Here is a 17,046-nt window from a genome sequence, read left to right as displayed (position 1 = left end):
AAAGCGGTAGAAAAACATGGAATAACAGTCGATTTAATCAAAGATGGCGGAGACATAATGCTAGAAAAACTGGCGGCTCTCTATACAAAGTGTCTATCGACTGCAGGGGTCCCAGAAAACTGGAAGAATGCAAACATTATACTAATCCACAAGAAGGGAGACATTAAAGAACTGAAAAATTATAGGCCATTAGCTTACTCTCAGCATTATATAAAATATTCACCAAAATAATCTCAGATAGAATAAGGGCAACACTGGACTTTGGTCAACCAAGGGAACAGGCTGGCTTCAGGAAGGGTTACTCCTCAATGGATCACATACATGTCATTAATCAGGTTATTGAGAAATCCGCAGAATACAATAAGCCTCTCTATATGACTTTCATAGATTACGAAAAGGCATTTGATTCAGTAGAGATACAAGCTGCCATAGCGGCATTGCGTAATCAAGGAGTACAGACCGCTTACGTAAATACCCTGTAAAATACCTACAGAGATTCCACAGACCCCTTAATTCTACACAAGAAAATCAGGAAGATACCTATAAAGATAGGAGTTAGACAAGGAGACACAATCTCTCCAATGCTATTCACTGCGTGCTTGGAAGAAGTATTCAAGCTATTAAACTGGGAAGGTTTAGGAGTAAGGATCGGAGGCGAATACCTAAGCAACCTTCGGTTTGCCGATGACATTGCTCCACTCAGCAACACTGCACACGAGTTACAACATATGATTGAAGACCTTAACAGAGAGAGTTTAAGAATGGGGTTGAAGATTAATATTCAAAACACAAAGATAATAATGAATAGCCAGGCAAAGAAACAATAGTTCAGGATCGCAAGTCAGCCTCTAGAATCTGTGAAGGAGTACGTCTACCTAGGTCAACTAATCACAGGGAACCCTGACCATGAGAAGGAAATTCACAGAATAAAAATGGGTTGGATAGCGTACGGCAGACATCGTGAGCTCCTGACTGGAAGCTTACCGTTATCATTGAAATGGAAGGTATACAATCATTGCATTTTACCTGTACTGACATATGGGGCCGAGACTTGGAGATTGACAAAGAAGCTTGAGAACAAGTTGAGGACCGGGCAAAGAGCGATGGAACGAAGAATGCCAGGCATAACTTTAAGAGAGAGCGGTTTGGATCAGAGAGCAAACGTGTATAGACGATATTCTAATTAACATTATGAGAGAGAAATGGCGCTAGGCAGGTCATGTAATGCGCAGATTAGATAACTGTTGGACCATTAGGGTGACAGAATGGGTACCAAGGGAAGAGCAGTAGAGGACGGCAGAAGACTAGGTGGTGCGGCGAAATTAGGAAATTTGCGGGTGCTAGTTAGAATCGGTTGGCGCAGGACAGGGATAATTGGAGATCGCAGGGAGAAGCTTTCGTCCTGCAGTGGACATAAAATAGGCTGCTGCTGCGGCTAATTATTATTATTATTATTATTATACATCCCGACGGCTCAGCTAATACTGCGTTCACACGCCTGCTTTCAGTAGCTACTGAAAGAAAAAGGTATTGAGATCCTCGGGCCTAATTGGCGCCTTCATGCGAATTCGCGGAAGGGAGAAAACGGGGCTCGCGGATTTTCACGACCTTTGATTCCAATGATGGCTGAATCTGACCACGGGAGTGCGGTATTACTCTAACATTCGCCAAATATGATACGGACACGTTACCTTGATGTGCACAGATCGCTACGATCACGCTACGAGGCAAATCCACCTTCTTTCCCCTGTTAAAGGGCCCCTCACCAGGCCTCATTGCAAATTTTCTTTACACAGCGGGGCCTGTAAAACGCCTTCTAAGGAGCGTTCTACCGAAATTTCACAAATTGGTCCACTGTTGGAGTTGATAGAAATTAACTGTCATGTTGTCGTTCCTTCATGAAGCATGCGTCCCTATAGGAGACTCTCCGCCTTTGCCTCTAGTAGTGTTCACAAGAGGTATTCGTTCCCTGCCTTCTCTCGTACAGGAGCCAAACGACGTACTGTGGAGTCGAGCCCCGCCTCCTTTTTTTTTTTCTTTTCTTCCTGCGTAGCGCTTTCCTCGTTGGATCATTAGTCATGGTGAGTGATGAAGCGCGCACTGCGAAGAAATATGTGTGTGTGGCCGTCACTCCCTGGCTGGAAGCAGGCTTTCTCGATAGGGAAGGCGCGCGGCGTTTGATTTGAAACTGCTGCTGTTTTCGTAACACTTTGCAGACAGGGTCGTCAGCGCATCATGTAAACCCGGGTTTGCTTGTTTAAAATGGCCTAACATGGTGAAGGACCCTTTAACAGCACGATAACAGTTCACCCCGTGCGTCCCCTTCCCCCTGGCACCCCCACTTCTACACCATGTGCTGTGTTATGGCGGTGCAAGCCTTTACTTGAAGCCATGCCTCAATATACCAGCATTCACCGGATCACGTAACGAAATGCCATGCCACTGAAATGAGCGACGAAGCGTCTGCAATTGCCATGAAGTAACGGAGTTGCGCTGACTAAACGTAATGGCGGGACGCGTCAACAGATTCGGCACCCTAAAGAAGAGTTGCGGGTTGGCCGCTTCTCCTCTTGAAGCAAGATGTGACCGAGCGCTTGTGTCCGCCCCTCCTACAAGTCTTCCGTCCACCGGTGCGATGTTTTTAGTTTAGATTACCCTCCTCCTAATAAAGATATAGCACTTACCTCCAGCGAGGGACCTGCCAAGGAAATGTGTAAAGCATTTTATCGGTGCGGTATCCATCTCTTCGTATTTTTCTTTTTCTCATTCCGATGACGATGATCACGAGCCTTCAATACATGGCAAGTACCCACATATGTGGCCGGGGGATGGGAAAATAATCGCGTTGTGTGCACTGGTAATAAATACAAGAATGAATCCATAAAACTAGAAATGTGGACCTTGGAACAAAACACTATTGTATAACTGAGAGGTCAGATCAGATGAATAGATGAGTACAATTAAAATAAAGGTCACTTTTAAAATGTAAACATAAAAGAATGTCGAAGAATCACGAAGCATTATAATAGGGATAGTAAAGTAGAAATTAACATGGCACAATAACCTTTGCTGCTTGAATGAAATCGCACACGAACACATCCCCGACGAGGCTCCAAGGGAGAGCAAGGACTAAGTATTCAAAGCGCCATCGGTGAAAGCCAATTCGCCGCCGATGGGAGCGGAACCCACAATCTCCGCATGCGAAGTGTATGGCTCCCATAGGCGGCGAGTAGTCTTTTCTTCCACTTAATTTTTTCCTTTAGCTTATCATTTCTACACTTCAATGAAGCAATCAATAATTTACCCTGCGCTTTCTCTGGCTTCATTGTACGGTGGCTTCATACTGTTGCGACTGCGTGTATTCGGTATGATATGCCAACTTTTGTGTGGTTATGTCAGTATGCCGATGTTTTATTTTTTGAGCAGGTTCCTGCTTTGACATAGTCAGTTGGTTTCGATCCTATTGCTTTTGCCAGTTCCCATTGTACTTACTTAAATGTTTGATTATCAATATCGGTACGGGAAAGCGATAGCATGGTTTACCTTAGAGCAACAAAAAGTTGAGCCAGTTGGTAGGGATGTCGGTCATTAAAGAGGCATGCCCGCCAACAGAGACACAAGGAGCAACGAAAAGGATGGCGTTCTTTGCCGCCATTTTCGTTTCTCGCGTTTGCATTCGCGCGCCTGCGTTTTAGTAACAAGGTTTATTGTTGCTCTCCAGTTCTTCGCACGGTGCCGTAACAATATATACATGAGGGCGGCATGTTAGCGCGACGCAACAGGTGAGACAACTGCTGCTGCGAAGTATAAACAGCTCCCTCGCAGCTACCGCAGGCGCCTCACAGCACTGGCATGATGACGACGAATAATTGTAACTGGCCCCTTTGTAACGGGCGCGCAGCTTTAAAGCTAGCGCTTTAACTAGAGAAAGAACTAATGTACGTAGCGATAATTAAAAAAATTCACCTACGATTACGATGCTTTCTAATGCGAAACTTGAGCTCAGCTCTATACGTGTTTTCATTTCGCGGTATATTGAGGCATAGCACTGATCCCCGCACCGACTGGCAGCGCCGTGACGAGCGACGCTATATGCATATATAAACCGACCACACAGTTGCCGCTTCCCAGCTTATGCAACCGCAACCTTTACCAGGAAACGCTTGCGGCGAACGCTATGCGCGAAGGCGAGCTTTCTTGTTCTTTTTTTTCTTTCCCCCGCACGGCTGGTGCCGCGAATGCGCGGACGTGAACGGCATCTTGTGGTGCTTCAAGGCTGCTTCCTCCGTTTTCCTCCTCATGCTTCCGCTGCACCCCCTCCTCCCCTTTCCTCCTCGCGCTCTCTTTGCTCTTGCCGTCTTTCATACGCCGCTTCGCTCCGCGTTCGCTCTTTCATCGTTCGCTGTGCTCGTTCGCTCGGTTACGCAGAGGGAGGACGAGGCACAACGACGCTCAACGTAGGAACGGCCGCCCAAGATCTGCACTCTAAAGAGAGGGTGGGCGGGGGTTAGCTTACTCCAGCTAGTATGTTCACAGCACGAGCTGGTTCACAGACACTAATTGACGTTGAGGCACTGGAGTTCACCTGCTCCCTCCTTCAGAGTTCGTCACTCTACACTATTGCCGAGTCACAGGCCACCATTGTGCCAGTCTGTCCTTAGTTATGCGCCGCACGGCATTGAACACCGCCGCACCCCCGTTCCCGCGCTCCGTTATCGCCCCCAAATTCCAGTGCTACAGCGGTAGTGTGGCGCCCTCCGTGTGTCGTGGGCACAAACCCGCAGATTTGAGGACGAGGTATTCTAGGTTTTCCTCCTTCAGGTTAGATATCCGCCATATCGGGTCAGCTGATGCGTCGAATCAGCGACGACACACAAGCCCCGTGCGCGGTGCTCCTGCTCGTGATTCAAAGAGCAGCACGCGGTCACCGCTGTTATCGTACACCTCCTCCATTTTAACGTGTGTCAGTCTTGCAAGTGCGGTAGATCAGCAAGGTAGATATCGCCCCCATTGCGTTCCGCCACCGCATGGTTCTCTCTTCAGACACATATATGTGCTTAAAGGGAAACTAAAGGTTACCAGAAAGTCAAGTTCAAGTGGTAGAGCAATGTTCTGAACGTCTAAAACGTCAATATAATCGCGAACAGAGCTTTAGTAACCGAGAAATTGAGGTAAATGCATGACACGATTTGTGACCCCCCAGCGACATTCCGGTACTAGCCCGATGAAGAAAGCACTCCTCATAATTTGTGTTACTAATACTCAACTACTCGTATTAAAAATATCATTTCATTCGATTATAAGACGGAAGAAAATGCTACTTGTCTACGTCTATTCGATTGTAAGAAAAAATAACATTTTGACGTTACCCTTCAGTAGTATGGGTGGTCGAAAGGTTTCGTTTTCGCTCGACTCCGCCCGCTCGACTCTGCGCCGCGCACGCTTTGGAATTTCAGTAGTTTCGTTATCGCGTCGTGCTGTGCGGGTTCTGCTGGCTCGCGAAACTTTCATTGAGAACAAGCAGCGAGAATGCCACGTCCATGTGATGTCGTGGGAAGCCCTCGTTGCTTTCCCGCTCCGGAGAGCCGGTGTCGATGCCGGTGTCGATGCCGCCGTCGTAGTACGCAACGACGCCGGCAGCGCGAGCCCTCAGAAGCAGGTCGCGCTCGTCAGTCCTCAAATCGCTGAAGTTGAGCCTAGCATCGCGAGCCAATCTGTCGTTGTCAGGGTCCATTGCGACGAGCGTCGAAGTTTGCGTCATAGAATAACGTACCAGCTTATGGTCGCGCGTTTCTCCTTCCGCTAGCCACTATACTCCCGCTTTCGCTCTGCTGTCGGTTCTGTCTTGGCTCTGTTTCTGGCCGCGCGTTTGCGTTTTGCGCAGAAAAGCCGTAGCGCCGTCTGCGGACGCCGTTCTACTCACCGATGGCACGACGTCACTATGAGACCATGATGTCAGTACTCCTCGATCGGAGGGCGGGCGATTTGAACTGCGCTAGAGGAACGCGGACGCTTCAGAACGCATTTTCTCTTAAAATAAGTCTCTCCTTGGCACGAAACAAGCGTTTCGAGGTTTCTGGGATGGTATTTCAACAGTCCACGTTGGCTTAATAGTAACCTTTAGTGTTCCTTTTAGGCCAGTGTTCACTTTAACTCCCGGTCCTTGCACACCGGTTTCGCAAGAAACCCGAATTTCCGGCGCAGAAATTGCACCCGCTTGCAACACTGGGTTTGACTGCCTGTTATGCCCATGTATCTGAACAGACGCCTGGGCCATCGTATGTCGTCAACGAGGTGCAAACGTTCTTCGGAAGAGAGCTTGCTCCTTGCTTCACTCACCTCACGTACGTGGACCAACCCAGGTCGCCTTGAATGGCCCCGATAGCAACGCGCCCATGACAGCCAGGGGCGCGTTGCTCTGAGACAAACAATTGAATTTGCAAATGTCAGACCATGGAGATGCACAGATTTCCACATGCCGCGGACAAGCAGGAAGCGGTTGCACCCCGACAGGTTTTCCTACGTAGCACATTTACTGCTCTCTGTGATCTCTTGCGTAAGTTCTCCTCGTGAGTCACCAGCAGGTCACTTAACGTGCTGAACACCACACCAAGGTACCGGTATTCAGTGGCCCATTGTATCCGTCCACCAGCTGGCAGGGGTATATAGGCACTGGGCTGTGGGCCTGAAAGTCGAAATACGGCAGGTTTTTGGCGTTAAAGCCAAGGTCAAGGTGGTGTAGCCATGTCGCAGAGACCGTGACCAGATGCTAAAGGTCGTTTGCTAGCAGGACTATACCGTCAGCGTAAACCAAGCCAAGCAGCTTCCAAGTCACGGGGGCTCCGTCGTACATGTGCTTGCAGGAAAAGCCGACCCCCAGCTTGTTCAAGCGGTCGCTCCAGTCGGAAAACAAACATACAGCACATATAGCCTTGGTGACCTTTGGACCACCCTGCCCGCATGCCCGCATCACGATTACTTGTTGGAACTGTGCTAACATGCAACGACAGTGTTGTTTTTCTACAACCGGATTAACAGACTAATTCATACTTATGGCATTCGAATGTCAGCAGTCCGACGGAAGAGGTGGTCATGCGTGGGGAACACTGCGATACGTCCAGAGAGCAACCATGCAATACAGGCTTCTAGACTCCTTACGACCTACTTATATTGTTTGCGTCAGCAATGAAAAGACTGTCCTCTACTTGCCTGCCCGCTCTGGCGTGATAAGGAGAATCGCAGGCGTCGCACCTCGATGGTGCGCGCGATGAGATCGACAGAAAGCCAGCGGCGTTTGTAGCTTGGAGAACGTCTACTGTTCGTTCCCCTTACAGCACTGATGAACCACGATAGGGTATACACCGTTTTCGTCCACACTATGGCAGCAGTGCATTCATGAGCCCAGAAAGCTTCCGGTCACACATTTCTGACGGTCAAGTTAGCCAAGAAAACGGAAGTATGTTGCCGCATAGTTTACTGTAGGCACATATTCTTCATGTGCTCAGATATAAAGTCCGCCCTGCGTCGATCTCCCGTATGGGCTTTTTCTTTTTGCACTGAACAATAAAAGTCACTTGTCCAACGTTCCAACTTTAAACCAAAACTGATGCAACCTAGATGGTTCTGTAAATCTATATGCTATTGTAACTTGTGTTGTTGCAGAGGGCTTAACCGGAAGTCTTCCGGGAAGCCTGTTTGTAAGCACAAAAAGGGTATATATGCACAGTGCTCCTCACCAGGAACGCCAGTGTTCGTGCGCACAACGCCAGCAGCAAGGGCAGAACGTTGCCCTGGCTCCGATGCGTAGCCGATTGAGCGAATCGAAAGGTGCGTCAACTCGGCATGGCCGCTTTTCGCATCCAAACGCATTGCGCGTCTCTGGAGGCGTAACCTAGCATGTGAGGGCCACGCATGCGTCGTCGATACTGTAACAGCACGACGGCGCGAGTGTCAAAGTATGAATTCTATATAGCAATATTTTCGGTTCGGAGAACAGCACATGTCCTGTCAGAGCGCTACGTCTTTGTTCTTGTGTGGTGAATCAAAACCAGCTATTAAGCTGAAAGAGCCCTTTTCCCGCCAAAAAAAACACAAGAAACCCAACTTAACCGCGTCGACCTCTATACCACAGTGATATGTAAGACACTGTGACCACAACTCATACGCATTGCAGCTTCACTTTGCTTGGGCAAACAGATTCAACTTTCCAAGTGATTTTACGTAAACAAATTTTGTTTTTTATCTGTCCAGGATTTCTTGTTTAAAATCTTGGAAGTGAAGTGTGTGGCCAGTGCGCAAGGCTATACGGTACACTGTTGCGTGATGCTGTGCGAAACACGGCACACGCCGCCGCCGCTATCGCTCTTTTGTGCAGCGCTCAGCGCTTCGTGCGTCTTGGCGTGCTCTTATCTCCTACACTCCACCGTAGCTGCAGTTTCCTGTCACGCTTCCGCGCATGGCTCTCGATCGCCAAGAAGGCTTTGGCGTGCAGCCCCATGTCCCTTGTACCGCCTAGCCGTTATTGTTCGCCTTGGTAAAAGCTATCAAGGGCACATAAGCCATTTTCATATCATGCTCCCCAAACACAAGTCGCTTGAAAACTCCTGTCAGTCACCATGCTGTCTTTGTCGTTGTGTTGTAATCAACGTGCAGAGAGAGCACAAAATTAGGAAATGACAGAGAATTCCGGCCTGAAGTTCATTCCTCCAAAGCCTACCACTCTGCGCCGCGGTACATGGGGACAACTATACGATATGACTAGCCAATGTGTAATCGTCGTATACTGATTGACACGTAGCCTTCGTGTAGTGGTAGCGTGTAGTCGTGGCGTAGTGGTCAAGCTGCAGAAAGAGGTGGAATTTAAGAAGTGGCAGAGGTCGACTTGAGGGTGACTCCTGTGACCTGCTGCTCTGCGCCACTAAATGAGAAAAACTACACGATGACTAGCCAGCATGTATAGTCGTCGTATAATGGTTGACGGGCGGACGTCATATAGTCGTTTTCTAGCCGTTGTCGGCGCCACTACCCGCTGTTTTGGGTGACACTTGAACAGACACTACTAAGGACAATATTAACGACGCACAACACTACCCGCAAACCCACGAGAATCATTCTCTCGACGACACTGTCACACTGTACGGCCAGAAAATGTTGGGACGGGTGTTCCCGACAAGCAGCGGCCACTGCCCAAAAATTAGGCAGCACCTTGTTGCTCCAAAGAAGGGCATGTTCAACGAATTTCTCGGCGACTCTTCCATGTCCCAAATGAAACGGCCTTCTTCTTTCATTGCTATGGTAGCTTGTCTTTTTTGCCCCGTCCGGGGTTGACAGTAGGCATCTTTGGAGCACGTGAAACGATGCCCTTAAATGCAGTTATTTCCCCAGGGTAGTCTGAGGGTGGAACATGCTTCCCGGTTCAGTAGTAACATCCGTTAGTGTATTTTTAATGCTGCTTGGTGGCGCAGCTCCATAAGATTGCAGTTTTTTTCTGTTCTTATCATGAGTGCTACATGATCACTGTGCGCTATCTTGTCATTACTATATTGAATGTGAAAAATGTCCGTACAGTGAACTTTATTGCCTTATATGCGCAAAACGCGTGCACTACATTTCCTGATGTTATGTCTATACGAAAGTGAGATATACTTATGTCCTGTATTGCCACTCCTGTTTTTGGGGGCCAACAGTATCAATAAACAAACAAACAAAGAAACAGACACAAATAGAGCATTGCAAAGCTCACCGCCCTAAAGTGAGTAGAGGAGTCGACTTACCCGATTTAGCAGGCTAGTGTCCCCATAAACGTTTGCGAGTTCTCAGCGTAAGAAGCAGGGCGGAAGAGAACTTAAAGCACGCAATTGCATCTCTATGAACCACACTGCAGAGAACCGTCTATATATATTGCGGCTAGCGACATGAAATCACCTGCTGCCTTAAGGATGAATTTTCACCCCGTACTTTGTTTCTCCGTTGTCTTTGTCCCCTATGTTACGCAACACTCTTTCAGCACATTCAAGCCCACCTATCACTGTAACATAATTTACACCCTTCAAGTGAATAAGGTTGTAAATCGGTCCATAACTCATACCTTTACAATTTTAGGTGTAAGCTTACACCTAAACAGAGTGCAAGCGTATCAGTTATGGACCGATTTACACCTTTATTTGCTTTCAAGGGTGTTTACACAGTGGAAAGCGTCATTCTGGCCATATTCCTGGTAGGGATCTGGCACTGAGACAACATCGGCATTCACTTCAAAATTTCTTCGGCAGATAAAAAGACATCCTTTTCAGCTAGATTTTAATTGAAAAGGCCTGACATCATTTGCTCGACAAACCACAGCGCTCAATAACGTAATGTACAAAGTTGACTCTTCAATTAACTTGGCACATTTGGAGGTTGCGGAAGTAAAGCGGATCAGTGGTCGCAGCCCGTACAGAACAATCCAGTAAAAGTTACTCACATGATAGCAACAAAATCAGTATAACAATCCGGCTCGGTTTTCTTTTCTTAGTCGGTCACAGAAAGTGACCTAAATGGCGCTTGAGGGAGTCTTCCACGTATAATAGATCATCTGCAGCATCAGCGGAGAACCACGATGGCTCTGTGATACCGCGCTATGTCATCAGCGGTACATTTACCGAACGCCACAAAATTAATTGGCTGAGGCCGTACTCTCACACAAAGAAACGTCCATGGCTTCCTCGGCAATCTGTGCAATTCGCAAGGGCATAAAAGCATCGACAAATAAAAAAATTTAATGTTTAATCCATGGAACTAAGTTACTGGGTAGTCACGCGCTGTCATTAAAATAAGCTAAGTCTCACCTGCGCTGTTTGCCAACTGTAGGTATATTTGTTTCAGAGTGTGCGTTAAAAAAAGAATATTTTTTAAGCAGCCGGTAATATACTGCGCATCCCAAGAATACACGGGGTCCTATAGGGCTCGTGGTTTCTGCCAGACCATCCCGTCAATACATTTAGGGAGCCTTCGCTCAAGCGCTGTTTTAGGGTGGTGACATTACCAAAAGTGTTGTCGCTGTTAAAGCTACGCTTTCTTTGCGAAGCATTCCGGATTTATTATTTTTTTACCACTATGGAGCTGCAGCTGTTCCGCCGAATAGCTTACATTTAATTTTTTTTCTTTAAATACTGAATTATGTCCACGGTGGTGGGATCGAATCGCGGGGCCCAGCACAATAGACCGATGCTCTTACCGCTAGGCCACAATTGCTCTCTCTCTCTCTCTCTCGTGGTAATTATTACAAATATAAACCATACGTGCGTAAATTGTTCACATAGCTCCCAGAACAGTCATAGCCGCGTTCACAGGGATAAAATCACACGCTCCACGCTACCATTATTACGGTAAGTTCTCCAATCGCAAGCACGTTTCTATTGTGCCAACGCCAACTATAGCTCTCTGGCATAATTGCCGCGCGTGTCATGTTCCCGAGCACGGGCGCGCGAGTGCACACGCGCAAGCGCCAATTTCCTCCATAGGCCAAAGACGCAGGAATGAAATGGGCAAACTTGCAGCAGCTGACGTGAATTATAATATGCAATTCACGCTGCGAATCTGCACACGCCTTCGGTATGCATGACAATTTTTTTCTTCTTCTTTATGCGAACGCATCAAATTTGTTTCTTTACAGTTGTATGCCGCACGAAACGCTGAAGCCAACAAATTCAGGAGCATGACGGAACGCCCTTGGATACTATATTGAAGGACTCTGACATAGTATTACATCCCGTCAAGAACGTGATGTGTGTTAGGCCCTGTTGTTTTTTTTTTTTTTTTGCTCTCGCACTAGCCGGTTAAATAAATGTGCTTTTCAAAGTGTTCTATATAAAACGATGTCCTCATCGGTCTTTTTAACTGTATGCACGTTAAACGTGTAGTGGGTAGGGCTCGCATGAGCTGTATTTTTTTCCCCAATGGCGGGGCGCGAAGCTCACTCAAACAATGTGATTACTTGCACGGCACCAACCATCGCGCGCACCGTATAGCTTCCCTCGGTCATAGTCTGGGTAGGGTGGCTATAGTCGGACACAACTCAAATCTGCAGTGAAGCCCCGCCCACGCCCTCATAACCACCAGCCACTGTTCCTCCGCTAGACTGCAAATAGTTCGTACTTCAAAGTTTCCCTGTTACCTAAATAAGGCGCTAACAACAAAAATAAAATCATAAGCGAGTAATTCAGTACGTTTTCATTAGTCTGTTACAGTGGAACGGTGAAAGCCTAATTGTTTATTGAACTGAAATAAAACGCTTCCTTGGCTGCAACTATTTATTGTCAAATTTCACTTCAGTTGGCAGTGAAGTTTCATGGCTAAAACGGGGTCAGCAGTGAAATGAACTGTACCGCGGACTTTTGAAGAGTGAAATGCTCAGACTCCATACACTTTGTCCATGTCTGCTGCACACATCATCGCTTCCGCCGATGAAGACTCTTCAAGAACGGCAGACGCTCTGGATATGGTGGCTTCTAGCCACCATACTCCGGAGGTACCAAGTACGATGCCATTGTGAAATGGTCGCATGGCAACGATTTTGTTTGCGTCTGTGATTGGCTGGAGGAGTAACAACCCTACCCGCGCAGTCCGTGTGCCTTGGTTGCCAACTGCTGTTTTTTTAAGTTGTATAATACCAGTCTGGGTGGCCTCTTGGCCTCAGAGACTCTCAATGTCGCTAAATTTAGCGGAATGTTCCGCCCAGCATCTTAGTGGGCGGTGGCGCGTGCGCTTTCAAAGGCTGACACCACCTTAAAACAACAGCGTGTGTAAGCGTGAGTAATGAAGGTTCCCTATAAGTGGTGCAACTGCGAACGCCACCTAGAAACTACTTCATGCGAAAACGATGTACCGGGCCCAAAGTTTAGGCCGTCGTTTTTAGCTGCAGGTCCCAATTTAGGCGCCTATCTCGAATGACGACTTAAAAATTACAGAGCATGGAAGAATGCAAAACCTTCGTCTACATAAGAGAATATGAATGTTAGCGAGTACCCTCGCTTTGACGCCACTGTTTCGTACGCACACCCACAAGCGGGCGTATTTGAACAAAAAAACGATGAAGTGACGTTAATGAGGACACAAGCGATTTGCGCTTAAAGATATGTGAAAAGTACGCTTCGATATCGCACGACTAAAGGTTGGGAGAATAAAGACCAAGTTAATCTTTAATAATATGCACCGCAGATGTCAGGTTTTCATTTTGGTACAATTGTAAAAACGAAGATCCGTTAGAACTTCGGCAGATCATCTGCAATGGCACTCGTAAGGAATTCGAAAATATGACTGCCTTAAATTAGCAATACACACCGCTTGTTTTATCCTGTTGCTGGACCGCGTCTATTTAGAGAATTGTTGGAGATGAGCTTCAGACCATCTTGTTTTTCGAAGTGGCGTTGTCGAAGCACTTGCTCAGCCGCCCGCGCACTAAGGTCAATATCAGCTTCACATGAACTAACTAGCACAAATCATACGAAGTACACGTCACGAGAAGGATATAACACTATAACACACACGCACACACACGCATTCGTTTGATGCTAGCAGACGATCCATGTGCAGCCGTTGTGCAGAATTCGTTTGAGAAGTTTCGAATTCACAGCGGGCCGATCTTTGTAGTCTGCTCCCTGCCACGCCAGCCAGCCCAACGTTTTTAAACATGCCAGCCCAGGTGCCAGCTCGAACGAGTTCAAGTAACAACACTACAGACACGAGAGAAGCGACAACCCGCGTCAATACAGAACGCACACGAGAGCACTGACAACTTGAGAGGAAGCACTATCTCGGGAGCTCCTACTCACAGACGCAGAAACAGGGGAAATCGCTTTGTGAGGCGACCGCTAAACTAATTTGGATGAGGCTCGTAGAATTCAAGAGAAGCTATACTATGTAAGAACTACTGGGAGCAAACTTTCTATTTAGGCCCCGTCAGCACCCTTAATTAATTCTCATAAAATGTGGAAACTTCGGGAAAAAAGTAAAGTATCCAGTTTACTACTCCACAATTTGACAACACAAATCACAAATCTGTAAAGTGTGTTTATATCCTACACATATAACAAACATAAGACGGATAGAAACGGTCACACAATTCGTGTTTCTGCGCTGTATCGTAAACAATGCAAATACTTAAGGTGAGCCGTAAACGAGTCCACTATATTTGGCCGCTTTAGGCGATCTAACACATGCAGCATACAAAAGTGAGATTACAGAACTATAATTGTAAACTGTGCGCTCTCTTTGTCTTTTTTATTCTCCAATTTCCACAAAACTTTTTAACTAAAATGAAAATGCTCTTTTCAATATTCCGGCCGTAGGATTTGGCTTCTTAGCTCATAAGCAACAAACTTAATTCAAATCGGTTAAGCGGATGTCAAATTATCAGAGAATTTCTCCGTTTCACGTGCATTAGAACAGGAGAGCATGAAGCTTCCTCTAAAACCTGAAAAGTATCAGTTCTAACCTGAAGCCCTTGTAAACACGACTAACATACCATAACAACATAAAAAATCAAAGCACCTATTTGTGCGCCAATAGCGTTCTTTGATTACTTCAGCATACGGTGTGCTGACATGATATTTTCAATTATCTCTTTTTCGTTAAGTGAAGGTCTTGGAGCTCTAAACCATAGAAAAAATGCTGACAAGCCTCAGAGTGCCGTTAATAATACACTAACTTTTCTACAGCCAATTCAGGTTTCGCTTCCCAGGAGAACAGACTGTGTCGCGACGTCACCACACAACCTAACAACGAATTGCAGCATACAAGGCGACCGAGCGATCCGGTGCGAGTGTCAAAACGTCGCGATGTTCTGCTCTCACGTGACCACATTACTGTGCCGTGCCCCCGTCACGACACAGTACCCTCCTGGGAAACGAAAGCGAAAATGGCTGTACAAAAGCTCTAATGTTATATTATCAACGGTGCCCTGACCCTTGTCACTATCGCTTCCGGGACCTTAACTTAACGCAACAAAAAATTATTAGTCGAAAGTATCATGTTGTGCACCGCATCAAGGGGAAGCTTTTTTCCAGGGCGAACTTTTAGAACCAACGTCAGACAGGATTTTGCAATAACGTTTGTAGCGCGTCAGTTGCATCAAAGCTCTGTAACGTGTCGTCACCGGTTCTTCTGTTGCCGAGTGAGTCCTGTCGTTCTGATGAAACCGCTGAAACTCCCTAATGCTGATGTGCGAGTCATAACACTTTTGACACAACGCACTGCATACCCTATCTTATCAGCCATTCGTTGTCGTTGTGCTTCTCCATTGCGCCTACGAAAAAAAAAGGAGTGTATACTATCAGTTGCGAAATTCGCTGGTAATAAACTATTATCGAGAGGAAGTCACGTACACTACCGGCACATGATGCAAACAAACTCCGACGAAACGGCGTCTCTACAAATTTATTTACCTTTTATTGAACTGTCTCCCATAAATACTCAGAAAAGCGTGCCACTAATTAGGAAATTTTTACATCAATCCCTCGCTAATGCACATATGTACACATCGAAAGATGCAGAGCATACTGCTGTCAGCTGTCGGCGTTGCAGTTTCCCCAATCACCTCCTGTCAAACAGAACCGTCGTTTCGCTTAGAGATCTGATATCAACAGTAGCACATCATCCCAACCTCACACAGCTCTTGTACATCGTCGAAGTGCTCGAACTTCGAGTGTAAGAATTTCTGAAAGCTGGACTTGAGTTAGTGGCAGCGATATACCACAAACGCCTACGTCTGGACGCTGCGCGAAAGACTTCCGAGACGCGTTTTGTGGACGCCTCGCAGGTCAGCCAGCTAAATGTTAAAACAAGCACGAATTAAGCGCAAAAAACTCACAATTTCACGCTGTGTTGAATGCCCAGCTTGAGAAACGCGCTACCAGCAGACACCAAGGACTAAAGTCTTTGTATTGGATTTGGATTACGCTTCCACATCGGTGCGCGTACTTAACTGCGGTTTCGATTTCGGTATCATAATTTGTGCAGGGTTTGTGGACACAGTGGACGCTTCCTTGCGCATGGAAGAGTTTTGATATCAACCTGATTTATCAACCTATGATTCATGGTCACAGCTTCCAAACTTTTTGACCAGAGATAACTTAATTGGGAAGAAAAAGTGTTCACTTGAGGAAATTGTAATATCCGGCGTCCCTGTGATGCGTGTTTCGGCGCCCAAGAAACATAGTATTTCAAGTAAACATTTTTTTCCAGAAACTCTCGGGCTGGTATAACATAAGGCCTCCTTTTGCTCGATTCTATGACTTTCTGATCCAACGCTTACAACCACAGATCCCGCTGATCGCGCGGGCGGAGCGCGAAGTAGAAAATAATTCGAATACTGCTCAGCTTCTCCCTTACGCGCTTGTTGCATTCACGACGGTTATGGTCAAATGATTGGTCAATGTTGATATGACGCTGTTTCACACAAACATGATAGCACTTTCAATACTGGCCTCAGCTGAGCAGCAGCTGGGATCAACTACGTGCTCGCTTTTGTTTTCAGCTGACAGCGACACGTAGCCGAGAACAATGAATTCGTGCTGAGAATCTGGCCGGAGGGCGTGGGCGAATGGGAAGATTATGTTAGAATTGTTATCGTTGAAGCTGATAGAACAGCGGCCGAAAGGTTTAGTGTGAATTACAGCATTCCCTTTTAAAGCGAAGCTTCCTTTGCCTCTTCCTTCGACTTCCCCACTGCTGCTGCTTTCGCGCACATCGCGTCGGGAGGTGCTTCAGAACGTGTATATAGATGACAGGCGCGAATGAGAGAAGGAAAGGCGACGGGTGAAACTCGTTTTCATCCCACCGCGTCGAATGTACACAATGCCCCCTGGAGCTTCCTGGCCGTCGCCACATTAGCCGCTTGACAGCTGGTTCTTATTCTGACAGCTGACAGAATAAGAATGGGCTGGGGTGCATTTGGCAGGCATTCCCAAATCATGAACAGCAGGTTGCCATTATCCCTCAAGAGAATAGTATATAATAGCTGTGTCTTACCAGTACTCACCTACGGGGCAGAAACCTGGAGGCTTACTA

General features: G+C 46.8%; 1 protein-coding gene across 3 annotated transcripts in view; it reads right to left on the bottom strand.

Moving 5' to 3' along the window:
• The window catches only part of LOC142564841 (uncharacterized), a 36,043-nt gene extending 19,368 nt beyond the window's left edge, over positions 1–16,675 (bottom strand). For 2 of the 3 annotated variants that reach the window (XM_075676019.1, XM_075676021.1), the window contains exon 1: positions 13,321–13,660. The gene's annotated coding sequence lies outside the window, so the exon portion shown is untranslated. Of the gene's footprint in view, positions 1–13,320; positions 13,661–15,847 lie in introns of those variants that run through there. The other variant, XM_075676020.1, reaches the window with a different exon arrangement.
• Positions 16,676–17,046: the final 371 nt, after the last annotated feature.

The sequence above is a fragment of the Dermacentor variabilis genome, chromosome 11, assembly GCF_050947875.1.
Source record: "Dermacentor variabilis isolate Ectoservices chromosome 11, ASM5094787v1, whole genome shotgun sequence".
Classification (NCBI taxonomy): domain Eukaryota; kingdom Metazoa; phylum Arthropoda; class Arachnida; order Ixodida; family Ixodidae; genus Dermacentor; species Dermacentor variabilis.
Note: the sequence above shows the minus strand (reverse complement) of the source record. Positions and strands in the feature narration are given on the sequence as shown.